The sequence below is a fragment of the Genypterus blacodes genome, unplaced genomic scaffold (assembly GCF_046128005.1).
Source record: "Genypterus blacodes isolate CSIRO-AG114 ecotype Tasmania unplaced genomic scaffold, CSIRO-AGI_Gbla_v1 ptg000003l_1, whole genome shotgun sequence".
Classification (NCBI taxonomy): domain Eukaryota; kingdom Metazoa; phylum Chordata; class Actinopteri; order Ophidiiformes; family Ophidiidae; genus Genypterus; species Genypterus blacodes.
In genome coordinates, this window is record NW_027466817.1 from 4,856,642 (window position 1) to 4,864,049 (window position 7,408).

Genomic DNA, 7,408 nt, shown 5'->3' on the forward strand with positions numbered 1-7,408 from the left:
AACAAAAATCATCTAAATCATATAAATATGTTACTTTTAGACCAAAGGTTGGAATATACAGTTTAAATATAAGGGGAATATTCTGTTGGATCAGTTAAATTGACTGTTTAACAGATAAAGTCATGCGTGCCAACTTTTGAAAAGTTCTTGTTAAGTTGTTGAACATTTGAGCTACTGGACTTGACCTGTGTTGTCCTTGTTTGCTGATATTGACTTTTGTTGACAGGCGCAGAAACCCCTGGATATTTTTGATGCACGTCAAAGGAAGGCCTGTCTCTCTTTTCCTCTCTCCTCTCTCTCTCTCTCTCTCTCTCTCCCTCTCTCTCTCTCCATCAAAGGGGTTCAACCTTCCGTAAACAGAGCACACAGGTTTTCAATTGTCTGTCAAGTGTGTTGTCGAATTCGGCTGTCACATTCAGCGTGAATATAAGTAAAAAGTTGAGCATAGAAGAAAGGCATAATAAAAAGCAACAACACACAGCGTCAACAGAATGACTGACCGACTAAAACTTCTGCTTGAAGTATGCAAAGCTGACAAATAAAAAGGGAGATGAAAACATAGCATGTGAGTTCTTCAATTTCACGCACGGCTGCTTTGCATCATTGCTGTATATCCCCATAATAAAGAGCCTTTGCTGTCTGAATAGTGATTACCTCGCCTCCTTCAGTGTGCCACATAGTTGCCTATCTGCGATTCCAAGGATTCAACCCACAGCCGACCTCAATCCAGACATACGAGGACACCTTGGTGTTTGTTTTCATACGTGTGTCTGCTGCATTCAGTGTGTGTGCGTGCAATTCTGCGTACGGGTCATTTGCAGAAGCAGGTGTCGCTCTATCTCACCTTTGTCTTTCCGTATCGACTGGAACACCTGTCACATGAGCAGCCCTCTGGGGTATTGTGCCCCAGTGAGGACTAGAGGAGAAGGAGACACAAAGCAGAGCAAGAGGAATCAGGCCGGCAAGGACACTTGTCAAACTTGCAGCCCAGGTTACCCAACAATGCCTTGCTATTGTGAACGTGATCAATACTGAAACACGCACACACGCATGCACGCACGCACGCATGCACGCACGCACGCACGCACACACACACACACACACACACACACACACACACACACACACACACACACACACACACACACACACACACACACACACACACACACACACACACCCGAGCCACCACTATCTCCACTCTCTGATTACCCTCACTCACTTATTTACGTGTCCACTTATGCCAGCAAGAAAAATGTCCTGCATCAGCATTGTGCCGCTGGGCCGTGTCTGCCATTAAGCTTTTGATTGCATTATGGGACATAAGCATGATTGATGCAAGTGTGGGGAAATGGTGATGCTGCAGAGAGGGGACAGTGCACCTCGACAGATAAATCAATCAATTTGTAGCTTGAGTATTCTGATCATTGCATAGAGGAGCTGTTTAAGGAAACACAATCTCATTGAAATACATCACAGAGTGGGGAAGCAACTAATCAGCATTTTGATAACTGTAGAAATGAAGATATATACTGTGAAAGACACAAAATACGCAGAATACATTCTTTATTTATATGGATGCCACGTTGAAAAATCAATAGATTTGACTGGTGGTCATCAAGTATACTCTGTAAATATTTAGATGGTCTCTCGCTCTCTCTGTCTGTTTGTGTGTGTATGTGTGTGTGTGAGTGTGTGGGTGAGTGAGTGAGTAGGGGTGTGTGTGTGTGTGTGTGTGTGTGTGTGTGTGTGTGTGCGTGTTTGTGAGTGTGGGGGGTTGTGAGGCTGTTGCAAACAAATACAGCTTTTGCAGTCGCATGGGATTTCTTTATCATGCTCTTTCTACTGCAGTGAGTGGCTGTACTTAAATCACATCGGTTTACACTGCGCTTAAAATCCACATGACTGATTTTTCATATGATCTTTAAGATTTATTTAAAAATTGTTAAAGGTAGAAATTTGAATTATTGCCGTTGTGCTGTTTAGGGCAACAATGAAGGGTAGAAATCTAAGATCAACCATTTCAGACAGCTATACATCTTAACATGATGGTGACCCTGGAGAGCACTGCACTATGAGAAATAATGGGCCGTAAAAATGCCCTCAGTCGTCCCTTAGTAAAGTCATTAATTCATGCCCTGACCAACTGAGTAAGGAGTAATTTACTATTATAATGTGCCACTTGCCCTTTGCATGAGGCCTGGATGCTGAGTCAGCAAACAAATGCACATTGTTCTTGCCCAAGCATGCACCCCCTGGCAGGATCTGCAGATGATGACCATGGTGACGTGATTGTGCTGTTCTTGCAGTCTGTTTCTCTCAGACTTAACATTGATCTAACTTGTACTGTTTCCTCTGTTTTACCTTCTCTTTTAGCTGTTAGAAACCCATGACAGGCAAGCGTTCTAGAGGCAGCCACACAAACACACACACACACACACACATGCTTCAGTAGATGGAATTTGATGTAACGAAAGACAGCTCACAACCAATCACCGCTGATCCCTCAGCCTAATGGAAACCAGTGGTTGCGTAAGTCCCATCTAATGAGCTGGACACACAAAAACACACACACACACACACACACACACACACACACACACACACACACACACACATATATACTGTATATACACACAGCCAATCATTCTCAAGATGATTCCCATATTGTGAGATTCCAAATATTTTTGTTATCGCTACTTGTTGATGTCTTGGTGGAAGCTGGTCCATTAATATAACAGTGGACGCTCTAGAGAAATTATATTCTCATTCCCATTCTCAACAATTCATGGACAGACAAACAGAGACGGACAGGTTGTCAGTTACCAGATATTTTTTCCTCAGAGTGTGAAAATGCAGGATACTCAGTGCTGCAGGGGAGGGCAACTCCACACGTCTTTTCTGTCCTTCCTCCATTCTTTTCTGATGGCGCATCTGACTTAGCCACTCTTCATTCCCCTAGGCAGAGCTGGTGGCAGACAAGGGTCATTAGTAACCGTCTGGACATCCTCCCCAAGCAGCACTCGCTATGGGAAAATGACCCAATATTAGGCTATGCACCGCACCTATCATATTGTATCTCCTGCAAAACTGATGATGCCCTGACACCTCTGTTGACAAGCGTAGATTCTGTCCCACATGCTTCAGTCCTGACGAGATCCTGAAAATCCTGGACACATTGTCTCCAGCACGCCTTTGGACATCCCTCAGAGGCTAGCTGAGGGATGAGTGCAGAGAGGCAAAGAGCCAATGAAGAAAGACTGCTACGAAAAAGGCTCTTAGCAGCTCCTTGTGTATGCACTTTGATGTACACAGGGAAAAGTGAATAACAGAGAGGTTTTCTGAGAGGTAATCAGTCGGAAAGAACCTCTGGGGTCAGAAAAGTGAGAAAGTGTAGTTACTTTCCCAGGGACATTAATTCCATCCTCTCTGCCATTTTTTTGTGAAGGGCACGTCAGATTCACTTTGTTATCATCAAATGACTCTGTTTAGCAGTGGGCAGAGTATCCGGCTGAGGGCCAGTCAGTCATAAATGCACATACAGCAAGAAACAACCATTACTACACCAAAACAGCCCTTGTTGATTACAGGGAGCATTTCATTCCAAGTGGTAAAGCCAATGAAGCCGTTTAATTAATGATGATCTATAATGGCGGTGGTTCCCCAGTATCCCTAACCTGGGAATAAAGCTGTCATTTTCTCACTTGGGGTGATAAAAGCCGACATAGTCCACATTTACTGTAAATGAATACTGCATATGGCCCTGCAGTGGGACTGTGGGCTTTCAGTGGCTTTTTGCCTGAGCTAACAGGGAAAACACTGATCCCCTATGCTGATGACTGTAGGAAAATGCAAAGGGGGGGAAAAAGCCCTTCAGAGAGAGGTGCTTAGTGTAACAGTATGTTATCAGTGAGCCCATCAGGCCAACTTGACTGTTTACTGCAATTACGATGTAAGCTGTAATTTGCTATGTCGTTCTGCAAGTGTCTTCTTTAGTTTGGTGCCATGCGGTAGCAAGAAAGAAAGAAAGAAAGAGAGAAAGAAAGAAAGAAAGAAAGCATCAGTATTATAAGCCTTATGTTTACCATGAAGCCCCTCCTTGTTTTGGTGTTTTGAGCCCCAGAAGAAGAAGAAGTGCCCCATTTGCCAGATCCACACATGGGTATGACTCATAGTAATGATTTCCTAAAGCATGATTCAGAACTAAATGGGCAGAGCCAAAAGGTTGAACTCCTTGCATTTGCATTTACTGCATTGCCCCGTGATATCATACAAGTATCATCATAAGACATCTTATCTGCTTTCTCTCAACCAGGCTAAAGTGTTAAGACATAAACTGCTTATGGATGATCGCCACATCTCTCTCTTTCTCACTTCACACACACAAACACACATACACAAACATGAGCAAACACAATTCAAGTGTGTGAGACTGAAATGAATTTACAACCCAGAAATCTAGAAATACAACTTTATTTATATATTTTGTATTTAAGGATGAATTTGAAGGTCATGCCTATAGAATCCAGATTGTCACACACACTGGTCCGGAACTGCTTGTTGTCTGTCTTGTAACATTCTTCAGTCAACATGTGACACAGTAGAACGTACCTACACACGGTAGCCTCTAACGTGAATTGAAAAGACCATCTATCATGTAATCTCCATATAATAATTAACGGGGATAACGGCAGACACTTTCACTTCACTCACTTTAAAGTGAGATGGAGAGATTGAGAGTCAAATGAAATCCCAAATCCATTTCACCCGCCACCGCATGCAGCCAATCACTGCATCTGAATCTGTGCGCACAACACAAAGGAAAACACGTTATCTTTTCTCCTGATAATGCATCCATTCAATTCATATTCAACATATCACACCCTGTTTATTTTTGTGAGATGAGTGTTATATTTACAACACAGGCTCAAAAATTGGCTCGACTTCAGGGTTGAATGTGTAACTTGGCTGGCGCTGCCGAGTAAACAACAAATAGACGGCGCGCATTAGGAAAGGTCAAACCTCATTAATTGGCTGTTTAAGAATGCAGACAGGGTTAATGTCAAGGTTGGAAAGATTTCTATCAAAATGTAATTTTCTGCAGATTACTGATTATCTTATGGAAATTGTAATTACTTTAGTCACCCACCAGAAAGAGTCAAACTGGGAGAACATATGATGACTCTCTATTGCTTTTGTAATCATCTTGGAATAAACGGAGAAGAGAATAGAAACATTAACACAGAGATGCTCCCCACTGAGGCTAATGTATTCTGTCAAATTATACACATTCATTTATACAATATTACTATCTCAAAACCTTTTCCCTGCAGAAATTCCACCAAATAATCACTTTAAAAGCATCTGTCTCCTGATAGGAGTTTATATAATAATCACAATATATCACAATTACCATATGTTCTAATTGCATTTCATCTATTTCCTTTGACCTGATGTGTTTTCATCACATTACTTTCTGCAATGCAAGAAGTGCAGCATCTCAAGAGAGTGAGAAAGCCTCAATCTGAAACTCACCAGACCTCAGCCTGAATGCTTCATGTGATACAGTGTAACATGATTAGAGCCAAACATCCGAGTTTACGCCGAGCGGATCCACGACTGAAGTGTAAACAGAAGATTTCCTGCCGTCTCTGCGGGCTTGAAGCTTTGGTTTTTGTCACATTACCTGTCGTGTAAACTGCTGTGTACAGAGAACAGCTGCGTCTCCTCTGCTATTATTCTTTCGTAAGTGCGTGACAGAGCCAAGGACAGAGACAGAATGGTGCTCCGATGCCTTTATAAGCCGATGGAACGGGCTCTTTCCTCAGTCCACATACGTATGAGCCCAGGCAAGACCTTAGTTTTATCAACAATCCCATGTGAGCTGCCTTGCCTGCTGAGTCTCTGTGTCCTCTGTAAGCGCTGTCATATGCCATCAGTGCCACCAGCTTCTCCTGCTTCGCACAGGACGTCACCTGTCATCGTCTCGTGCGGGCGTCCAACCAAAATAAACATTACATTACATTACATTACGGTCATTTAGCAGACGCTTTTATCCAAAGCGACTTACAATAAGTGTGTTCAACAAAGGTAGATAAAAGAACTTCAGGTCACAAGAAATCGTAAGCGCATTTCCTTCCTAAACCAACAGCTAAGAGCATAACTAGAGCTAGAGTAGAAGTGCAATAAGTTAGGTACTATGATGAATGAGAAAAAAAAAAAAAAAAAAAAAAAAAAAAAAAAAAAAAAAAAAAAAACAAAAGGACAGATTAGAAATGAAAGATTAGAAAACAAGAGCATCAGAAGAGCTAGGACAGAGTAGGTGATGTCCTAAGAGGGAGGATCCGGGTAGTGTTTCTTGAAGAGATGGGTCTTCAGCCTGCGGCGAAAGATGGGTAGCGACTCCGCTGTCCTGACATCAGTCGGGAGAGCATTCCACCACTGAGGTGCCAGAACAGAGAAAAGCCGTGACCGCATCGATCGCAAGCAGGGGCCGCTGAGCGCCGGGGCAGCCAGTCGCCTGGAGGCAGCAGAGCGAAGTGGTCGGCCGGGGGTGTAGGGCTTGACCATAGCCTGGAGGTATGAAGGAGCTGTTCCTTTCACTGCCCTGTAGGCTAGCACCAGAGTTTTAAACTGGATGCGAGCAGCTACGGGGAGCCAGTGTAGAGAACGGAGAAGGCAAGTTGTGTGGGAGAACTTGGGAAGGTTGAACACCAGACGAGCAGCAGCTTTCTGGACGAGCTTCAGAGGTCTGATGGCGGAAGCCGGGGCGCCAGCAAGGAGGGAGTTGCAGTAGTCCAGGCGGGAGATGACAAGAGCCTGGATCAGCACCTGCGCTGCCTTGTCGGTGAGGAAGGGACGGATCCTCCGGATGTTGTAGAGGAGGAATCTGCAGGAACGCGTCACCGAAGCGATGTTTGCCGCGAACGACAGTTGGTCGTCCAGGGTCACACCCAGATTCCTCGCGGTCCGAGTAGACGTCACCACGGAGTCATCTATGGTGATGGCCAGGTCTCGGTGCGGGCAGCCCTTCCCTGGGAGAAACACCATCTCAGTCTTGTCCAGGTTGAGCTTCAGGTGGTGCTTCGACATCCACCCCGAGATGTCTGCCAGGCAAGCAGCGATGCGCGTCTCCACTTGGGCGTCAGAAGGAGGAAACGACAGAATCAGCTGGGTGTCATCAGCATAGCAGTGGTAGGAGAAGTTATGGGAGTGGATACGTCCATACTTTCCTCACCACAGGCTCATCTCCGAGGATGCCTCACCAACAGATGTCCAGGGATTACCCCATCCCAGTGGAAAGACGCGGGCCTTGTTTTTGTTTATGCCTTTGCTTCACTCATGAGAGAATGTCAAGTATTTTTAGATAAGCTGCGGCAGGACGCTGAAGGAGTAAACTGAACAGGAC